Here is a 6,242-nt window from a genome sequence, read left to right on the forward strand (position 1 = left end):
TGTCCGTTGTGCACGGTGATTAGTGACTGGTCACTCACGAGAGAGCATCAGGGCATCGGTGTGAGACGCCAACGAGGAGCATCCAGGTCTCACTTCCCGGAGCGCGCGCCAGGTGGACGCATGCTTGCTGTGAAAGAATCACCTCCTCGTCTCTTGCTGTCTTCCTGTTCCTGATTTATTCTCATTTCATTTGGAGCGTCCTCCAGCGATGATCCATCCTGGACGCATGTCACGTGCATAGCAAGCAACAGCCAACAGTAGTCATGGCCGAGATGATGGAAGTGATCAAGAAAGAGCAAGAAGAAGATGGTACGGCTCAGAGCCTGAGCCTGGAAGAGGGAGGCGCCAAGAAGGTCGTCGGCGGCGGCCACGAGGAGGAGCCGTCGCCGTCCGGGAAGGCGAAGAAGAAGACGAGGAAGCAGGGCGTCTCCGACCGGCAACGGAAGCGCGCCTGCGTGGACTGCACCAGGCGATGCGCCCGAGTTCACGGCCGCGCCACCGCTTCCTCCTCCGGCCAGGCTCCCCCGGCCCCGGTCGCCACGCCGCCGTCCTTCTTCAAGGTCATGACGGGCTCCTTCTCCGAAAAACTGGTGCGAATCCGCATTCCCATTTTCCTCTCACAACCAGACATGTGTGTGCACTGCAATGGTTCGGAGATTCTTCACCGGGGATGCACCGGTGCATGCAGGACGTGCCGCCCCCGTTTGCCAAGAACATTTCGGACCTGGCGGACACCAACGTCTACCTCGAAGACGCCTTCGGGCTCCGCTGGCGGGTGTACGTGAGCTCGCGCGACGGCCGCCTGTCGTTCGGGCACGGATGGAGCAACTTCGTGCTGGACCACGCCGTCGCCGTCGGCGAGTTCCTGGTGTTCCGGCACATCACCAGGTCAGTCTTCGTCGTCCAGATCTTCGCTAAGTCCGCATGTGAAAGGCTGCATCTGTGCGAGAAGAACAAGAGGCAGAGCAAGAAGAGGAAGAAGCCCCAGGAGAAGGCGAGCTCCGACGGCGATCGCACGGCGAAAGCAAGCAAGAAGAGCAGCAAGGATAAAGATAGGAAAAGCAGTAAAAAGAAGCAGCGTGCTTGTGATCTGTTAGATGGTGATCAGGATAGAGCTCACGGAGATCAAGGTCAAGATCAAGATCACATGGTGCTGATAAGCACAGCAAACACTCAAGCTGAGAACTGTGGGGGCTCTGACTTTGGGACTTATGCAGAACCGACAACACCTTTGGCCATGATGGATCTCGACGATGAGATCACGGACGACATATTTCTGACAGCCGATGCATACGAATTCGAAACTGATCTCTGTATTCCAGAAGAACCAGGAGTATTTCCTGTGGACAATGGTATTGGTATGGAAGCGCCCGTTACCCGGGGCCAAACTTCCGGTTTCAGCTGCGCCGAGATGATCGGCTCACGGAACTGCGACTCTTCCGTTGTCTGGCATGGTGAGAAATCAGCATGCCTGAAAAATGTACAGATGGCTGATGCACGGAGTACAGATACTAATGCTCCAGTTACGCGTTGTCGCAAATTACAGAGCACAAGCCCTTTCCTCGTATTGATGCAGCAGATCCTCCTAGTGAATGCGCAACCGGCAATTGCAAGAAGGATACAGATTATAAGTTTATGGAGTTCCTTTCCGAGGGCAACCAAGTTGACACAAAGGAAGGCGAGTTCCCTTGATACTTTTCCAGTCTTTCTCTTCGTATTATATATTGTAGTATGTTTTTGATAGACCATGCATATTCAGCAATTGTTCTAGTAGAAGATTCGTCCGCGGAGCAAGACGAGGACCTGCGGATGCAAGATGGTGCAGGACGGGCTGCTGCAGAGATTATTTCTGGTGGCTCAAAGCCTGGTGAACGTGGCGAGCGCAGGCGAAAACGCCGTGTGCAACCTGCAGGTACAACTTGCCGCTGCCATTTTTTGCAGCCCCGTGCGCACTCGAGAACGGATTGCATGAGACGGGTTTCTGACGAGCGGCAAGGAAGATGCAGGGGATCATGAGAGCGCGAGTCCGAATCCAAGCAGCAGAAAGCTCTGCGTCGCGGCGCCCCCAGCTGACCAAACGTGGCTGGTGAGTCGCATCATATAGCGATCTAGTATTACGAAATGATCAAAGGATATCATCACGTCAGTCGTCAGATCAGAGTTGGTTTTCATGCAGGAGCTCCCTTGCCGGATGCCGGTGCTGCCGGGGAGGAAGAAGCAGGGGCGGAAGGTGGTGGTGCTGGAGGATCCCGGCGGGAGGCGATGGCCGGTGCTGTACCTGTGCACCCCGACCTTCAGCGGCTTCGTGGCCGGGTGGGCCGACGTGCGCGCGGAGAACGGCCTGCGGGAGGGCGACGCCTGCGAGCTCGAGCTCCGCCGCGGCAGCTACTCCGAGCTGGCGCTCCGAGTGCTGGGCGCGCCCGGTTCTACTTCTCAGTAGCCAGCCACCGTTGGCCTTGCAACTGCTGACGGTGGTGACCAGGGAGTGTCCTTGTAACTGTTGGCTTCCTCTCGTCTTAGCATCGTGTACGGGGGGAGACTGTAAATGTGCGAATCCGCGAGTATTTTTCACTTTTCTTTCAAACGAGTATTTTTCACATGAGAGCTATTTCTCGCCCGTTGTGAGACGGAGCTGTCTTTTTTATCAAAAGGGGTTTCCTCCCGCCTCATTTTTATGAAAAAACAGAGCAACACAAGTCACCAGGACTGTTACAAGCGATCGGGACTACCTGAAATGGCAGACCAGAAACCATAAAAACGCAACAGCTATGGCCTAAACGCGCGCAAACTGAACTATATCAACTACCAAAGGAAAGTACTGCCATGCAAGGCAAACCACATAACCACCACCCGAGCTACGCCAGAGGGTACCACAGAGAATAGATCGACACGAGTCTCTTTGTTCTTTTTTCCTCCATGGCAATCATCCTCAGTGAGCCTTCAGCGCTCCGCCCCGGGTCTTCTTCACGCACGTTCTCAGTTTCCAGCCCAGGCGATCCTGAGCAGCTCGCCTCTTCACCGATCCAGGAGCTGAAGACGGCGTCGGAGCAACACTGATTGATCGTCCCCGCAGAGAATCTTCCATTAATGTAGAGATGCGCTGATCCTCTCTAAGATCGCACGAGTGCTTGTTCATGGCACGCCCTGAAAACAGATATCATTACGCATAGTCTAAATGCCCCAAATGGTAGCAACACAAGCAATATTAACGACAGTTTTCTTGTTATTCATACTCCAAAAAAAGGACAGCGCAGTCATATTATTAGGAATATTAAACCCAAACGAATCGGTAACATCACCCCAAATCTGTTTGGCAACTACACATTCAAAGAACAAGTGGCAAACTGATTCATCTTCATTACAATATAAACAGTTTAGATTCTCTACCACTCTCCTTTTATTTAAGTTGTCTCTGGTAAGATTGTTAAAAGCCAGCCACAAAAAAACTAGGTATCTGTGAGGCACCACAATTTTCCAAAAGTTTTTCCAGATGGGGGTAGAAACCCCACCCCAGTTGATCACGTTGTAAAAAGATTTGACTGAGTAGACCCCTGATGGTTCCAACGACCAAACAGGTTGGTCTTCCTCGTTGGTCAGATTTTTGATAGAAATGACCCGGATCAGGTCGTGCCACCTTTCCATAAACGCATCATCCACACACCTGCTAAAGCTGAGTTTCAGACTGCAACCATCCCACACCTCCGAGACTGCACAATGTTGTTGCTGACAAATTTCATAGACCTCCCAGAATTGGGTTTTTAGGGAAGAGTCCCCAACCCAGTTGTCATTCCAGAAGCTGATCTTATTGCCATTGCCCAAGTTCCATCTAAAGAAAGGCCTAACACCTTCAAGAGCCCAAGTGACCCCTTTCCAAAAGGGAGATCCCACCCCCTGTTTGGACCATAACAAATTAGATTTGTTGGTTCTATACTTATGGTCTATCAACCTCACCCAGTTTTTATCACTGTCCATGAAGTACCTTTTAGCCCAAGAAGCTAACAAAGCCATGTTAAACTCTCTTAAATTGGGTACCCCCAAGCCACCAAAATCTTTTTTCTGAGATATTAGCCCCCAGTTAGCAAGATGGTATTTATGCTCATCTCCCAGCCCCCCAGAAGAAATGTGCCATCTGAGAGGTAATGGATTTAATAGCCCACTTAGGGAATTTAATAACAGACATCAGGTACATAGGTATACTAGCAATGCAAGCTTTGAGCAGGACTAACTTAGCCTCATAGCTAAGTAGCCTCCCCTTCCATCCACAAATTCTCTTAATAATTTTATCTATGATATATTGAATGTCATCCTTCCTCAACTTAAGATAGTGCAATGGTACTCCCAAATACTTTAGGGGGAAATCCCCCAATTTGCAGCAAAAAATTTGAGATAACAATTTAGCATCATCTTCATTCATATTTACTGGGACCACCTCACATTTGTCATAATTAATCTTCAAACTAGGAAGGTTCTCAAAGCATGCAAGTAGCCATTTTAAATTCTTTACATATTCAGGCTTAGGATTTAGAAAAGAATTGTATCATCGGCATATTGTAGACAAATAAGCCCCTGTGGGATGATATGAGGAACAATCCCAGAGATTATGCTGTTATTAACAGCTTTCACCAGCATACGAGAAAACACATCTTCTACCAAATTGAAAAGCATGGGGGAACTCGGGTCTCCTTGTTTCAGCCCCTCCCCCCGCCCCCCCCCCCACAAAATAGGGGCCTAGCACATCATTAATCTTGACACAGAAAGAGCTTTGTTGCAAAATGGATAGCTTCCACCTAATCCACTTAGCCCCAAAACCCCTAGACGTTAACATCTCCACTAGGAAATCCCAGTTCACACGATCGTAAGCTTTCTCATAATCTAACTTGAGAACAATCCCAGTCTCTCTCGATTTGTGTGAAGGAAATATGCCCTAGAGGCAATAATAAAGTTGTTATTTATATTTCCTTATATCATGATAAATATTTATTATTCATACTAGAATTGTATTAACCGGAAACTTAGTACATGTGTGAATACATATATAAACAGAGTGTCACTAGTTTGCCTCTACTTGACTAGCCCATTGAATCAATGATGATTATGTTTCCTAACCATAGACATGAGTTGTCAATTGATTAACGGGATCACATCATTAGAGAATGATGTGATTGACTTGACCCATCCGTTAGCTTAGCACGATGATCATTTAGTTTGTTGCTTTTGCTTTCTCCATAACTATACATGTTCCTATGACTATGAGATCATGCAACTCTCGCATACCGAGGAACACTTTGTGTGCTACCAAACGTCACAACGTAACTAGGTGATTATAAAGGTGCTCTACAGGTGTCTCCGATGGTGTTTGTTGAGTTGGCATGGATCGAGATTAGGATTTGTCACTCCGATTGTCGAAGAGGTATCTCTGGGCCCTCTCGGTAATGCACATCACTATAAGCCTTGCAAGAAATGTGACTAATGAGTTAGTTACGGGATGTTGCATTACGGAACGAGTAAAGAGACTTGCTGATAACGAGATTGAACTAGGTATTGAGGTACCGATGATCGAATCTCGGGCAAGTAACATACCGATGACAAAGGGAACAACGTATACCGTTATGCGGTTTGACCAATAAAGATCTTCGTAGAATATGTAGGAACCAATATGAGCATCCAGATTCCGCTATTGGTTATTGACCAGAGATGAGTCTCGGTCATGTCTACATAGTTCTCGAACCCATAGGGTCCGCACGCTTAACATTCGGTGACGATTGGTATTATGAGTTTATGTGTTTTGATGTACCGAAGGTAGCTCGGAGTCCCGGATTTGATCACAGACATGACGAGGAGTCTCGAAATGGTCGAGACGTAAAGATCGATATATTGGAAGCCTATATTTGGACATCGGAATGGTTCCGAGTGGTTCGGGCATTTTTCCGGAGTACTGATACGTCTCCAATGTATCTATAATTTTTGATTGTTCCATGCTATATTATATCCTGTTTTGGATATTATTGGGCTTTATTATACACTTTTATATTATTTTTGGGACTAACCTATTTACCGGAGGCCCAGCCCAGAATTGATTTTTTTTTGCCTATTTCAGAGTTTCGCAGAAAAGGAATATCAAATGGAGTCCAAACGGAATGAAACCTTCGGGAACGTGATTTTCGAAACGAACATGATCCAGAGGACTTGGACCCTACATCAAGAAAGCAACCAGGAGAGCACGAGGTAGGGGGCGCCTACCC

The 6,242-nt window shown here is 48.1% G+C and overlaps 1 pseudogene; it reads left to right on the forward strand.

The window, feature by feature from the left end:
* The first annotated feature begins 236 nt into the window (after window positions 1-236).
* LOC119272429 lies at window positions 237-2,598 on the forward strand (annotated as a pseudogene).
* Window positions 2,599-6,242: the final 3,644 nt, after the last annotated feature.

Source organism: Triticum dicoccoides, chromosome 3A (assembly GCF_002162155.2).
Source record: "Triticum dicoccoides isolate Atlit2015 ecotype Zavitan chromosome 3A, WEW_v2.0, whole genome shotgun sequence".
NCBI lineage: Eukaryota > Viridiplantae > Streptophyta > Magnoliopsida > Poales > Poaceae > Triticum > Triticum dicoccoides.